This window comes from Zonotrichia leucophrys, chromosome 3 (genome assembly GCF_028769735.1).
Source record: "Zonotrichia leucophrys gambelii isolate GWCS_2022_RI chromosome 3, RI_Zleu_2.0, whole genome shotgun sequence".
NCBI lineage: Eukaryota > Metazoa > Chordata > Aves > Passeriformes > Passerellidae > Zonotrichia > Zonotrichia leucophrys.
In genome coordinates this window covers 54,361,185-54,377,625 of record NC_088172.1, presented here as the reverse complement: position 1 = coordinate 54,377,625, position 16,441 = coordinate 54,361,185, and the positions used below count along the sequence as shown (strand labels likewise).

The following is a 16,441-nucleotide window of genomic DNA, read 5'->3' as shown; positions in this document are numbered from 1 at the left end:
ACAGTAGGGAGATGTCCAACTTTATAGTCTCATAGTTGATATTTAATCCTACAGTTTCTACCAAACTGTAGAAACTTTTTTGACTTATACAGGATGGGGAATTTGGCTGTAGGAGTCTATAATTGTCCTGCCAAAGATAAATGCCTTTTTCACTAAAGAACTATTTTACTTCAGACAAATGCACTTAAAAGGCTTTTCATAAACAGTTTCAGAAATTTCATTCATAAACATAACTGATTTTAAATGGAAATAAGTCAAAAATTGCCTATTTCTATTGTTTCAGAAGACCATGAAGTGTACTTTTCTTTTCTAAAACATTAACAAAACAGTTTTAGAAATTCAACTCTCAAGATGAATCAGAGTTTCACAGGTGTCACACAGGACTCAGCTGAACACTGTCAGCGTGCAGAGGTGTCAGTGAACCACGGGCCTGCACGATGCTCTAGGGCGTCTCTTTCACTGCTAAGGCTTGTGCAGAAAGAAGGAAAAATCACATCCAGTCCTCAAAAAATTGACAACAGTTAAGAGCAAATAAGGATATTATTTTTCAGCTAACTGAACTATTTATTTTAGCTGTCTTTGAGAGACAAACAACATAAAACTCCACATACTTCTAGAACTTTTGTAAGCACACTACACACAAAATGAACTACACTGACCTGTGAGACTGGTAATAGATGCCAGCAACTTAGGTCTCTGTTGAATACTGACTTTGGTCTAAACTGAATAGTTTTTGCTCTAACTAAATAGTGTCATGTCTTGTTGTCAAGGAAGGGTAACCTCAGTTATAATTTCATACTATTCTTTCTTGACGCACTACACATGTTTTGTTTTAATGCAGGCCACAAACACAAATACATAAATACAGAGAACTGGGACTTTTATCTTACTAAAATAAACAAAAACAACAAAAAAAAACACACCAACATGTAACAAAACCCCACTGTCTAATAAGACTAATTTTGATCCTGTGTCATTAGATTTTTTAAACTTAGAGCTCCTTTCTGCCTAAGCACAGATGTTGGTCTATGGAAAACCTGCTCAATAAATAATATTATTTCAACAACATTCTCTGATGTTTTATATCTTACACTGTGCAGTTAGAACTTTCTTTCAGCTTTTTACATTTCTTTAGCAATACTACTCTCTGTACCCACAAAAGTCTAAACTTCACCATAAATTACAGAAAACTACTTGGAACTTTTCTGCTTCTTTTTTTTTTTTTTTGAGCATTTTCTTATGAAGAGGGTCAAACTCTACTTTATTGCATTACTTTTAAAATGTCACCTGACACCGTAATTTCAATTCCCGTTCCCTCCTCTAGTTTTTACTGTTCTATTAAACTGAACTATACATGCAAATTACCTAACTGCTTTTCTTTGTATGAAATTTCCAATAAACTACTACCTGAAAGAGAAACTTTCTGTAGCAGTCAAACCTTGAGCTTCTCCTGTATGACACAACAGCAATTAAGCTAAGCCTTTCAAAAAATACTGTACATTCTTTTCCCCACCTTTTTTGCAACTTACATAAATCTAAGATTTTAGTCAGAGTTGCAGCAGTTTATTATGAGTTACTTTAGTTGCAATTAAGTGAACTTCCACATTTAAGAACAGATGTATTCTTTACTATTCTTTTTTGGGGTGTGCAGGATCAAATTTCTTGTACATTAGTTGCATCTTTCAGGCTCGGTAAGTGTATTAGGGCAGAACTATCAACAGGAAAAAAAAAAAAAAACCAAAACAAAAAACCAGAAAAACAAGAAAATAATTTTATGTAAAACACAAATTGAGGTGCAACAAAACAAACTCATGCGTACATCAAGTGGCCATAAAGTCATTACCTACTACATTATTACATGACTTGTGGTTACCATGTCATACTTAGAAGGAACTTTTTGGCTGAGACCAAGTTTACACTGACAGCGATAGAATGTGCATAAACAAACTCAGAAAAAGGGGATATTATCACTATACAAACTGGTCATATCAGTATCACCATGTACCAGGGGAATTTACATCAGATAATTAAATCCATATTTATGCACTGTATCACTTTCACAAAAGCACTCAAGTGGTACACTATTGGGTAGGCTTGCCCTGAGACTCCCATCCAGAGAAAGTGAAGGGGGAAAAGCAGGCACAGGTTTTTTCTTATTCAAGTAAAAGGCAAGATCCAGGTTCAAAAAACAGTAAAAGACACACATCCAGGGCAGAACAAGGAAACACGGAAACATAAGCAATACTGTAACCAAAAGCAGAGTGGTCCACACCCCACTGCTGTTACCCTGGCGTACAGAGAACAGAGTGACCATTTCGCAGATGTACAGAATGTGCCTGAAAGACAAATGAAAACAAGCACCCAAAATCCACAACACATCCTCAGAGCAAGAAGAAGCTTTTATGTTTAGACCATATCAATGATGGCAAGAATTTAATCACAAGACAATAGAAAAAGGCAAGCAATCCCTGACAGACAAAATTGCATATGGCACTTTAATGTCTTACTCTACGCTGGGGCTTTTGAAACACTGTGTAAGATTGTTCCCCCTGCCTATATCCTCCTGCACCTTTTCCAGGCTCATAGCTTTGGGAAAGAGAGTTCTCAGGGACAAAGCTTACTGGGGACAACCCAGTGTAGAATAAGACATTAAATTGGCTTTACCCTCCTTACTCACTACGAGTGAGTAAGGAGGGCAAAGCCAATTGTTTAATCTATGAACAAAGCAGAATGGTGAAATAAGATGTCCATGGTACCTCCCACTTGCTATTTTAGTAAAAAGAAAAAAAAGTTTAAAACCCCAGATGTTTCCAGACATTAATATAGTCTTTAATTTCACTAATGATTTCTTGAAGGCTAAACAGGGGCTTGCTACTTGGTTGTCATGGAAAAACTTCTAATATTTCTATTTACAGTGGATTTTTTCTCTCAGGCTGTCAGAGAAGCATTTTCCCAAGTCCTAATTTCACTTGAGAATTAAAATTATGGCTGCAATGAACTGCTTTTTAATATTTCCTGCTGAAATAGGGGAATTGTTGCAAAGTCTTACAAAAAATTTTAAGCACCCAGAAGAGAAACAAGGCTGTGCAAAGCTGCTATTTCACATCAGAATGGCACAACCAGCTTGAAACTTTCATTGTTCTATCATAATTCTGTGCTGCTTTATTTAAATGTAGCATCCCAAATTACTGACTGAATGTGTGAAAAATACCATTCTGTATTTTCCATCTAGCTTACACTTCCCCTTGCTGTTTCTTCACTTTTGCAGAAACTCCTAGATATTCTATTGAAGGGGAAAAAAAAGAAAAGAAAAAACAAAAAACCAAAACACCCAAGCAAACAAAAAAATCTCCAACAAACAAATGGTTAAACTACAGAAGAAAGCCAAATAACCTAAAAAATATTTAATCTGTAGCTTGCTACTTCAGAGATGCTGTTTAAGAAATCTTGAGAAAATTAACCTGCCTCTTTAAAAAAAAACAGAATTTTAAAGCAGTTTCCTTGTAACTTATCGGACCTTTTTCAAATAACAAAGGTATGCAGCCTCTGCACTCAACACTGCTGTTCAACTCCCAAAAGTATTAACAATTAACTCTTCCTGAAGCCTTTAACCCGCAAGAATAATAATATTTATGCATTCCTCCTGCTTGGAGGACCAATAATTTAAAGCCACATACTGACAGTCTGAGGTAAAATGGATAAAACATTTTCTCTTTACCCTGTGTGAAGACCACTGACATGAAGAACCAACTTTTCATGGTCCTGATGGGGCAGAGGAAGCCAATATTCAGCTCTGGCAATTTACCTGCAATCCTTGGGCAGAATCAACTATAAGCAGGCAGTTGTACAGATAACTATCAATATAACCAACCACAGCTTATTATAAACCCCACCACACTCAAATTTGAAGGATGGCAAGCCATATTTCATAACCCAAGTCATATTACTGTGACTTATACATTACTATGACTTGTATATAGGAATACTGCTAAATAGCAAGCATTTTTCTCTTCGATGGGCAAGTATTGCAGTGTTTCACTAAGAAAACCACTTCTGCCAGGCACACAGCTCCTATATTCCCACTACCTTACCCAATATGGTTAAACTACAAAAGCAGTAACAGTAACTACCCCTGCTGTTGACCAAAAATGATGAGCAGAGGGAGATACAAAATGTTACTAATTTCTTGCACTTCTGTTTAAATCCAATTCACCTTTATTCTTTTTTTAAAAGCACCTAAATAAATGAATAATCAAAGAAGTTTGGCAAAATGCTCAACAATAAATGTCCTGCTTTAAAAATGTCCAGCTTAGTTACAAACATGCAGACCAGGGTCATAAATTTGCTCACACAACTAAGTACAGCCAATGGTATTAGAAATAGTTAAAAGTCAAAAAAGAATAGCCTTGTAGGGTGCCACCACATAAACTAAACATGATATACTGCCAAACACTCAAGTAGACACATGTACCATTATTCAGCAAGGACCACATGAATGCATATGGCTCTCTGTTTTGTCCTCATAGTAACAAGAAGGTTTGTAAACAGATCTCGCATATGAGGCAATCTAGTCACTTGAGAATCTAATAATCTGCCTTTATAAAGAAGCATTCTGCACTGTTGCCACACAATTGGACTTAGATACACAATTAAAAGTCCTCTATATTTGTGCCTTGGGACAAGTGCTGCTCGATTCTATCCTAATCCACAGCAGTGAGGTTTTAAGAAGTCACCACAGTCAGGACGTACAGAATTGCCATGCCCAACAGCCATTGGAAAATAACATCAACACAACAGATACAAAACATTGAAAATGTGGATTGTTCGATCAACAAAAGTAATGACACACTGCTTTTGTGCTGTATTACTGCTGCCTTTGCATAGCTGAAAACCACAGCAATCTTCAATACATTTGCAGAAGACAGTAATACTTCTTAAAACTCACATGAAAAAACCTTCTCAGTCTACTCTACAACACTTGACTTTTTGAGAAATGAGACAAAGCAAAACAAATATTGAAGAAAGTTTCAGATAATCCATACCTGAAGTTTCAGAAATATCTCCTGAGTGGAAGGATCAGGAAAGATTTAACATCTAAGCGTAAATAAATATAAACCCCAGGATATACTGCATCTATCTAAATATATTCACGTGCTGCAAATCCAACAGGCAGAGACTCTCCTATCTTTGAAAAACAGATGCACTTTTTCAGCATGTCTGTATATCATCTTCACTATCAAAAATATTGAAGATTCCACACCGTGTCCTGACAACCTGGGGATCAAATTCCTCTGGTAGTCAGTGGTAATCCACAACAACAACAGAACTTAAAACTGGGCCCACTGAATTTGTACCTCGTTAGACCAGTAGTTGCTTTAATCTATTAATGACTCCAATTAGCCGGTGTCCCCAGAACTGCTGACGATGATGACCGGAGCCCCCTTGCGCTGGGAGCTGCACGAACACTCGCCCGCACACGCAGCTCCGGGAAGCGGAGGAACACAGACCTAGCCAGCAATGCTTCTCCTCTGCCACCCTGACCACTTTGTTTACTTCTTTCGTAAGAGCCCTCAGTATAAATTCATTAGAAGACAAAAAATAAAGAAAAAGTGACACCCTTGACTAAGTCAGCATAAAACCTTTAGTGCCCCCTCTATTACTTAATAATGTACAAACCCAGACAAATTTAATACTAAAGTAGGCTTCACTTTAAAATGAGACAGGAGAAACTATTTAGCTAAATGTTTCTGCTGAAACTCATTAGCATTTCGATTACTTTAGTTTAAAAACGTATTTAAGAACTATTGCCTAAAAAACTCCAACTCTAGTATCTCAGCAGAAGTTTCATTTCTGCAACTATCATATTTAAAAAAAAAAAAAAAAGTTTGACCATTAGTGCCAACTAATAAGAAAAACAGAACCCTTTTCCGGGAAATTAAGCTCCGAGGAGGTTTATCGTTGTCCCGGGACGAGCCCCGGCCGCCTGCCCACGGAGACAAGATGTGCTGGCCGGCGGCCGGCCGGGACCCCGGGCCAGGCGCGCTGGGGCGGCGGGGCCTCCCCCCGGCTTCCCCACCCGCGGGCCGGAGCTCTTGGGGACACCCAGCACGGGGAGCCCGGACACCACCACCCTCCGTCCGTCCGTGCGTCCGTGCCCTCGACCTCGGGCTCCCTCTCACGAGGGGAAGGCCGTGCGCCGCGCCAGCCCCCGGCAGGAAGGTCGGGGCGGGCTGCGGGGCATGACCCGGGATAACCCGGGGCTTTCCCCCGCCTCCCCCCCGCGCCGCTTGACCCCGACGGCGGGGACACGGCGGGGACGCGGCGGGGCAGCTCGCCGCCCCTGCCCGCCTCCCGGCGCGGAGCCGGCGTGCGGCGGTGTCTCCTATGCGATATCCTATGCGACAGGCGCGGATGTGCCGCTTACATAATCCCCGCCGGCCGCACACGTACCCCGCATTACATAAGGGATCGTGCCCCCGCCGGCCCCCGCGGCAGCCCCGCCGGCGGGCGGGGGGACAGAGGGAGGGAGAAAGGGAGGGACCCGGCGGCGGCCCCGGCCGAGCCCCTCGTTAACCCCCTTCCTGTGGCGTTTACACGTCATGGAACATTCCCGGAACGGGCCAACGTCCCACCCACTTCAGGGAACAGTCACCGCGGCGCAGCGCGCACACGCACTCTCGCACACGCACCCCGGCGCGGTGCCGGGTGTCCCCGCACACACACGCACTTCCCCCGTGTCCGGCACCCCCGCGGGGACGCGCTGGCAGCCGGGGCACGTACCCTCGCTCAGCTCCCTCCGGCGCCCTGCGCCCCCGGGCGCCCCCCCTGCCTCGGTGCCCCCCCATCCGCTCCCGGGGCGCCGGAGGCCGCGCTGAGTGCCCCGTCGGGTCGGCCCCCCCGCGGGCGCCTCTCCCCGGCGGTGACCATGCCCATTCCCCGCCGCAGGAGGGGATTACGCAAGGCAGCCTTCTCCTCATCTGCATACACTTACAAGCCGGGTATTCCCCACATTTCCTAACGGCGTGTCACCGACAAAGGCCTGTCCCCGCCGTGTCCCCCTCCTGCGCCGGCTCAGCGGGAAGGGCCGCCGGCCGTGGTGCCCCGGGGACGGTGCCGGTGCCTGCCAGCGCCCGGAGCCGCCGCCACAGAGGTGACTTACCGGTCCGGCGGTTTTACAGCCCCGCCGGCTTCCCCCGCAGGCGCCCTCCCGCCGCCTTGCCCTCCATTTACCCCCACAGCCCCGGGCGGCACTCGGAGCGCCGGCCACGGACCCCCCGCTCCTGCCTGCCGCGGCCCGACCCCGGCCCCGCGGCGCCCCGCAGCCGAGCCCCGCCGCCCCGGCGCGGCTGTCAGCTGGTGCCGGTGACAGGGAATGAGCGGCGGGCAGGGAGGAGGGGGCTGCCCGCAGCAGCCGGTGCTGCTCACCTGGGAAATCACCGAGGAGGAAGGAGGGAAGCCCTCCCCGTGCCCTTGTTGTTGTTGTTGCTGCTGCTGCTGATCCCGCCGGGCGCTCGTGTTGCTCCTTTGCTAAGGGCTCGCCCGGAGTGAGGCGGCTCGCGGTGCTTCTTTATATATAAAGACAGACAGAGATATTCCAGCGGCCAAGGGGCGCCCGCTTCACGCGTTTATCTTAAGGCAGGTCATTCCTCTCCCTCTTTTTGGAAAGGCTCATCACCATCTCCCTGACAGTGGCGGAGGGGCTGGTGTTGCACGGGGGAGAGGCGGAGGCCCGGGAGCCGCAGCCCGCCCTGGCCGCGGCGGGAGGGAGCGCTCCGCGCTGCAGGCGGCTCCGCCGGGCTATTCCTGGCACCACTTCCCAGAACAGAAGTTACGGGGCGGCGAGCGCGGAGCGAGCGCGGGGAGCGCGCCGCCCGTGACGTCACCGGGTCCCCCCGCGCGGCGGCGGGAGCGCTCCCGGGCGCGGTGCTGGGCGCTGCCCGCCCTGGGAGCTGCGCGGGGCGGGAGCCGCGGGAGCTCCGCGCCGGGGAGGGCGCGCACCGAGGGGGCAGGGCCTCGCAGGGCGAAGCCGCGGCCTCTCCCCGCCGGCGGAGATCGCCGCTCCCCTCCCCCTCCCCGCCGAGGGAACTCCCAGGAGAGCCAGTCCCGACTTGCCGTGCGCAAGCCGCGCGTCCTCCCGGCCTGAGAATTTCCTCCGAGGACGCGGGATCCTCCTGCCCCCTCCCCTCCCTCCGCTTCCTTTCTCTCCCTCCCTCGGCCCCTCCACCCCCTCGCTCTCGCCCGGCCGAGATCGCGTTATCTGTCAAGAAGAACAATGCACCGCCGGGGCTCCCCGTGCCGGCCGCCGGCCCGGCTGCGCAGCCGAGCCCGGGTCTCCCCCGGGCAGGGACCACCCCGGCCCTCGCTCACCCTCAGCACGTGGGCCCGGAGGAGGGGCGCGCATCGGGCCGGTCCTGCGGGGCTCGCCGCCGCCCCGGAGGGCAGGCAGCCCGCCGCGCCGCCCCGGGCTGTGCCGCAGCCATACGCATTTATTGCAACACCCGCTCGCCGCCAGCGCCGCGGCCGAGCGGAGCGGAGCGCCAGCCCCGGGAGCGACCCGCGCCGCCGGGAGGGAGGGGGGGACGCGGGCGGCCGCCTTGCCGCGCCGGGTAACGGGGCTCGCAGCCCCCGTCGCCGCTCACGGGGCTGCCCGCGGCCAATGGGGGCCCGCAGCGCCCGGGGCTGCGGGAGGGGTTCGGCCGGGCCGGGGCCGGGGTCGCTCTCCCGCAGCAGCCCCCGGCCCCGGGGCAGAGAGGCGCTGCAGGGGAAATTCCCTCCCGGCCGGGCGAGGCGGTGCCCGTGCTTCCTTGAGACATCCCACCGCCCTTCCGCGGTGGTCGGGAACCCAGCACGGGTTTTCGGAACCTTCGCCGAAGCAGGAGCCGGCCCTGCTCCCGCACCGACACACGCCCCGGGTCCTGTCGCTCACACTGTCTCAGAGTTAGTTAACCCTGAGCGGGATCCGGGGAACAGTGTTTGTATTCCTGAGATTTGCCACGGCTGCTCGGAGCGCGAAGCTCAACCGGCTGGTTCCCTCTCCCGGCCGCTCCGGCAGTGCGGGGGTCCCTTGCCTGGCCTCGCCTGCTTTGGCTTTGCCGCGGCACCGGCGCCCGCTGGGTTTTTGACAGCAGGTCTTCACTTACTGTTCAGAGTAAATTTTCTTTTGGGGAATCCATTCAGCCGCGCTTACAGGTTACTGGAAGTCGATTTGAAGTGATGCCAACTCGCAGCACCATCACAGTGACATCGAAAGTCATACTTGGCATCTGAGATTATTCTTTTGATTGAAATCAAGAAAAAAATCTGTCTCGTGGATGAAAAGGAAAAAGTTTATACATAAATCCTGAAAACAATGGTTCTTATGGTAGATGCCAGAGTAAATAAAACCATTATTTCATAATTTTAGTAGCTAAGAATTTTAAGTTGTTCATGCGTCTTTTAGGGACTAATAACAACTCAGTGCTCAGAGCTGGCAATACAGGGACATAAAAGGGCATAGAATCCATTAATAAAAATCTCATGCTACCGTGGTCTTTGGCCCCTGTTAATTTGGTGACCTCTGAGTCGTGTTCATAGTGCTTCATTTTGCTCAATCCAGGAGGTGCAGGAGACTCTTGGGATTTCTTGGGGTTTCCCTCAAGTTATATAGGCACAGGATCATGTGACCATAATTTCATGATAAATTATGACTTCTTTTACAAATAAGGCTTGCTCCTACAAGCATGTTCAGTACTGAGAGGGATGAACAAAGAGGGTTTGAAAGCTCCTTGTTATGTCTGTGAGCATGTCTGTCTTTGTTTTCCTGATTTTGGTGTAAGTGATACTGTCATTCCTGACACTGAGTATTGTTTGACTGGAATTATTCTGTCTGAGCAAACATATTGACTTTGGGCTTGTGATCTTTATTTGATGTCATATTAGAATAAGTCAATGGGAAATGGGAGTGCTTAGGATTTGTTTCAAATTGAGGTTTTCCCATCCTGCTGTTTTCTACAACAGCAGCATTTATAATTTATCTCTGACCCCAAATGATGGTTGCCAGTATGTTCCCCTCTGGGAGGCTGCAGACTCCTGACCAGCACCTTTGACTTCTTTGCGTATGCCCAGCGTTGTCGTCCCCTCTCCTCCTCTTGCAAGACTTCAAAAGTTCATTTTTACTGTCACAGAGACCAGGCCACAGAATGTTCAGTGTTCAGAATAGGAGTTTATTTACAATCAGTCTCAAAGCAAAGTAAAAAAATGCTTCTCCGTAATGCCTTTCAAAATAAGGGTCTTTTTCCAATTATATTGGTACCTCAAGAAGCTATACTGTGTGTGCATTCCCACATTTCCCGCATGTACCACCTGAGCCAAAGCCATTTCCTTCACTGTGGCTCTACAAGGTATGTGCTGGAGCTACAACTCTTTGGCACTTTGGTGCTTCCAGCAGAGAGAGTGAAGCTATACCTGTGCTCAGAGAGAGACCCTCACTGTTCCACAAAATATGCTTGGCTCAAGCCCCAGAGCAGGTTTGGACAAGCTGCACAACTTGCAGCTGCAAGAGTCCTTAGCTTGGAGGAGACCTCCCCAGGCAAAGGGGTACGGAGTCCTCCCAGGGTTCCTTCAGCCCTGTCCCTCTTTGTGTACACTTGCAGGGGAGTGGGTGTAAGTGAGCACAGACTGACCTTCATCCCGACCGCTGCCCTTTCCCATCCCCCAGGGAGCAGAAGGCAGGAGCACTGTCCCTCGGGGGCCTGCGGCTGGTATGCTGGGATAGTTTTCCTCCCAGACTCCTGCCACTGACTCCGCAGAGAGGCATCAGACATCTGAATCACTTTCTCTCGCCTACTCATGGCAACAGCATAACTTAATGATGATGTCCTTGCTTCATACCATCCTGTCATTTCCCTCTGGATTTTTTTTCTATGTTTACACCCAGCATTTAATAAAACTATCACTCTAACAAAGAAGATAACTAAGGGAGGTCTCAGATGTAAGATTTACAGCTGATATTTAAATATAGATTTTGCAGATTCATCAAAAAATAAGTCAGTCTTGATGCCTGGAAAGCACCTTGGCCATCAAAGCTTCAACTCACAGCAAACACAACATACAATGATAATATTCAGCAATGATGTTCACAGATTATTAAATGCTATAAATTATTCTGAAAATTTGGTTTGATCTCAGAGCACACAGAATCCATCAGTTTTGTAAACTGTGCTGCTCTCAAAGTAGATAATAGAAAGCATTACATAATTTTTCTATAATAGTGCAGTTGAATTGAAATGTTAAACAACCATTCATTCCTAAAATAGCTAATGATTTTAAAAGAATTCATCCTTTCTTAAGAAAAAATTACTTCTTCCCCAAACCTGTACCCACAAGCTCATTACTATTCTTCACAAAGTTGCTACAGATAGAACTGCAGCAAAAGGGACAATTCCTTTATATAAGGCATTGATACCTCTTAACTGATTTCACTGTGAGCAGTGTAAAGCAAAATTGACCAAATGTATCCAATTTTCTGAAAGTCTCTGAGGGTAGGAGTGCAAAACAAAATTAGTGGTGTTATTTTGCTGTTTAGATCCCCTTTCTTAACGTTTGATTAAAAGTTAGAAAATCTATAGGAAATCTATGGGAATCTATGTGAATGGCTTTCCTCATCAATAAATATGAGGAGTTTTCTACCAGTAATGTTTAAAACACATTGTCCTTGTTTATACAGGAGTTTCCTCCCGTATTCCTTCTCCCATTTTTTTGACCTGCTATTTCTCTGCTCATCAGAGAGAGAAGGGCCCTGAGCTGGGTGCTGGGCGATGAACAGCCTGCAAGAGTGAGGGTCCCAGCCACCACTCCCTCCCAGGGACACATGGAGAGCCTGAGAGGGCACACCCAGCAGCTCTGGGACCAGCAAGGAGGGCGCCAAGGGAGACCCAGATGGATCATAAGAGTTGGCAAGAGTACTAAAAGGGCTGCGTTTGCCTCTGACTTTACTTAGGGTGTCAAATACATCACAAAATCCATTTTAAGAGCAGTACTAATTCAGGTAACTGATTTTTTACTTTAAGAGATACCTACCTTCTACTGACCATCTCAAGCTCTTCTCAGAGATAACTACAAGCTATAAGTTTCACTTATCATTTAATACGATAAAAATGCATTTCCTGCCACAGCATTCCACTTTCTCATTTGTACATATTGCTTTCCTTTTGCTCAAGTGCCATCTTATCATATGAGAAAAGAGGAAAGACACTGCCATTTCACCCTCTCAACACCTCTTCCTATGTGTTCCTTGAATCCAGGCTGCTGTATCTTGTTTGTCTACTCTCCTACGTAAACAAGGGTAATCTTTCCTCACAGGGGAGTGTGCCCATGACTCCTCCACAGAGCACAAAGGAGTCACAGTGAAGCACTCCTTTATGCGCAACAGCTCCAATCTCATACAGTATCAAATGGTGTGAAGGAGCATGAAGCCAAGGTGGTGAGCTTGAACAAGCCTGTGTGTAAATAACTCTGGCAGAGGGCCCAAAGGAAGGGGAGTCCTGTTTGCCTGCTAATGAACAAATGGCTGTATTTCCTGAAGGAAAAATATTTTTCTGCTATCTTGAGATTTCCTTAAAAAAAAAAAAAGTGATTTTCTTCACATAAAGTATTTCCAGATGCAGAACTAACATGCTGTGTGCATCAACAACTTGATAATAACATGTCATCACTTGACCTTGGAAGAGGGTGAAAAAATAAAAAAGGCAGAATTTTCTGAAATTATGCCCTTTCATGGGAACATTTTTTAAGCCTGTGAATCCTGGGAAACAGTTTTTTAAATAAAATTTGATTACTTTTACTCATTTTAATTTTTTTTCATAGCTAATTGACTAGCTGAATAGGAAAATCTACACTGCTGACTTGAAACTCAGGCAAGGGATTATGTGCACTTCTCATGTGAGATAAATAAAGCTTGTAAGTTCTATAGCCAGGTTCTATTTGCTTGTCCTTTTTAACATCACAATCCAATTAAGTTTTTGAAAGACTTTTAGGCATTTGAAAAAAATATTTTGCCTTGCTGACAAGTGGAACATATTACCAAGCACTGGTTATTTATCTTTAAATATAAAGTACTAGTTCCTGCAATTTTCTATACTGGACTCAGTTCTCCCCCTCACCCTGCCCCATTTTTTATAGGAACAACTGAAGTAAGAGCCTGCCAAAAGCATGACATGATTTAGCAACTTCTGAGTTATATATAACCTGAACTATTAAGTGACTTAATTTTCTAAAAGCTTACCTATTTTTATTCCCATTAGCCCTGATAGCCTTTCATTTAGCATTCTTCTCAAACAGGCAACACTTTTGCATCATCTTCCAATTCAGAGAAACCTCCAGTGCTTCATGCATAGAGAATTTAATGTATGGGCTGAGAGAGCAGAGGGGCAGGCCACTCTTAACAGTGAGTAGTGACAACTTGAAAACAGAGTAAAGAAGAGATCTCAAAATGGCAGGGGGCACTTTGGATAAGAAAAATTGCATTAACTAAGTTGCAGCTATCTAGAATTTCACCACATTATCCTATCTCCATAACTCTTCTGGCACATGTCATGGGAACCTTCCTAACCACATTGGTTACCTTCCTGGTTTTGCATTCCTGGTATCTTCCCACAGGCAAGCACCCCAAGCATCCTGCAAATACTTTCCTTCTCAACTGATTGAGAGGGAAGTGTGCCACCTACTGAAGGACCTCAGCCACTTTCTATATGTCTTGGACTTTCTTAAGTTCTTTCCCATTTCTGAACTTTCCAGGCCTTCACACTACTGATTTGAATTAGAAATTAGTCTTTGGTTTATGAAAGTTTGTAAATTCAGCAACTGGAAGGTCATGAATATGGACATGAGCAAATGTAATCCAGGCTGATTCCATCTAATTCATGTGTAAGCAGCATAATTTGATAAATCATCTGAAAGCAGTTACTCCTACACTGCCACTTTTTGCCAGAAATAAGATAAATATCAAGAATTATCTCTACAAATGTAAGAAAATACTCGATTTGTAGATAATTAGTAAAACACACAGATGAGGTGGCAGTACTGACATACATGGTATTTGCAGTTTAGGTGTTAGTTAGGCATTTTTAACAAATGAGTGAGCAGCTTCACCGCCAGGCAGTAGCTGCCTCTGATGGTGGGTGCACTCTCTTCAAGTAATCATTTGGTTGAACAAGCTCAAAGCAAACTTTACACAGCTGCTGTCATTACTTGCTGTTTGACACACCTAGAGAGTGTCCTTTGGTTACCTGAGCCTAACACCACTGAGTTATTCATGCACAGCATGCATTATTTTGGCTACCAAAAATGTTGGAACAGATGTCAGTGTTGTTTCAAGTGTTGTAATAGTGGATCATCATAAAAAAATAATTTAAGACCAATTGATTTTATTAATATCTATGAAACCGCTCAACTGAAAAATTTTCAGTGTTGAGGTTCATCAGAGCCTTTCATTTTTGAGTCAGCAATATAAATTCTGTTATATGCACTACAATAGATGATCAAAACTTCTAAAATTGTGATTCACTGAAATTAACAGATACTATATGCCTTTAAAGTTTCTCACACTTCTGTATTGAACTGATTTATTCCTAAGAAATATTGTTCTCAATAATTCTCAGTAAGAATGTCATCAAAACTTCTGCTGGAATGTAAGAAATAAAATAATGCAGTTTAGAGTAAATATCTTAATGGGTTAACAGTTTGAGGATGTGCAAAATAAAATTTGAAGTGTTTCTACCAGTTTTGTTAGTCTTAACCAACTTGTCATATGGTACACCAAAATCTCTGTAATACTTGAAACTGGACCATTCAAGGTTTCACATGTGTAAGACATAGAAGAAAAATAAAATTCATAAAAACAGGGAGAAATCTAACTCTAGACTCACCATCATGTCTATACCTACTATCAGTTTAAAAAGTTCTGCAAGTCACTGCAGACAGTCCAGCAAAACTATCAGCCCAGTGACCAATGCAAGCACCATTATCAGAAAAATTCAGAAGCAAAAGGGATAAAAAAGTGTTACACCTGTATAGATGGAGGTGGCACACACCAAATACTCTTCCGCTCAGGCACAATCTGAAAGATAACATGGTGCCATCTTTCCCATCTTTCTTCTTTCCCATCAAGAAAATGATGAGGTTCAGCAGATTTTACAGGCAAAAAACCCCCACTTAACACAGCACATGGCAGAATTGTAGACCTGAGGCAGAAGAATGCTGTGGGGTGCCTAAATGTCTGAAAACAAGATTGGCCTCATTAGCTGTGAGACAATCCCTTACTGGCTATTAAAAAAAGCTCATATATGTGCAGATGCTTAGGGGTCAGTCCCTAAACCACTCACTGACTGGCAGAAGTGGGTCTATCATGGAAAAACTATAGGAGATTAAAAGAGGAAATTCTTTCCTTAAGTAGTGTAACTGGCCACACTTTGAGGACAACAAATTACATGGAGCTCTCATCTAGCTGAAATAATGGCAGCTCTTATCTTCCTACTAACTTATGGTGGGTTGTTTCAGGGGGCTTTTTCCAGTCACAACTGGCCTTTCTTTCTGCAAATGTCTGACAACTTTTGGGCATTTGAAATTATTTTCAGTTTCAAAGACTGTATGGAGAAGCATTCAATGAAAATTTCAGTTCATCCTTGAATTATTTTTCTTCTTCATAATGGAAGAGACATTGCAGAGCATGTTGTATTTTCTGGTTTAAAATCCAAAATGCATTAAAGATCTCCAACAAATTACTGATTTGTCATAATGTAACCAATTCTAATAGCTAAAATATCAACTCTATTTCCTGAATACCACAGATTTGTAAATGGGAAATACCCAGGCAGCAAACTTTCTATTACCTGAGTTTTTAAACTTATAAGATTTTTGAGCCATTGGCAGCCCAATTAGGTGTTCAGCATATGTCTTGCATTTCAGAATCCATACACCATTCATCTGGAGTAAAGAAATATGAAGGGGATGTGAGTCATTAATCATATTCAGGAAACAGGTTTCTGAAAATTAATACATGACCAGTTGCCAGTAAGTAACCATCTGCTACATATATGAAAAAAAAGTATGTTCTGAAGCTACATATTTTATGATAGTTTTTAAATGTTCAAATTGTAAATGGTAATGGAAACAATGTTTCTCTAATGGAATGTCTAAGATCGCTTAAGACCCACCAAGGGCTGCACAATAATTCTGATCAATGGGAGCTGGGTAAAATTGCACAGTCAGTACAGTACAGACGAGTCTGAAGTCAAGCTGGTGTATAAAGGCATAATTACTGTGAAGTGCAGGAATAACCTTAGTGATTTCAGTGATGTTCTCCTGGGCTTAAAATCAAACAAATGCTTAAGTGTCCTAGATTTCACAGTTCTATGCCCTCCATCCTTACTCACAGACACTGACATTTCTTGCACACCTCTAGGAG

General features: G+C 44.9%; 1 protein-coding gene across 4 annotated transcripts in view; it reads right to left on the bottom strand.

Annotated features, from left to right (window-relative positions):
- Window positions 1–7,954, bottom strand: part of HIVEP2 (HIVEP zinc finger 2) — a 136,840-nt gene extending 128,886 nt beyond the window's left edge. For all 4 annotated transcript variants that reach the window (XM_064708281.1, XM_064708280.1, XM_064708278.1 and 1 more), the window contains exon 1: window positions 7,426–7,954. The gene's annotated coding sequence lies outside the window, so the exon portion shown is untranslated. The remainder of the gene's footprint in view (window positions 1–7,425) is intronic.
- Between the last annotated feature and the right edge of the window lie 8,487 nt (window positions 7,955–16,441).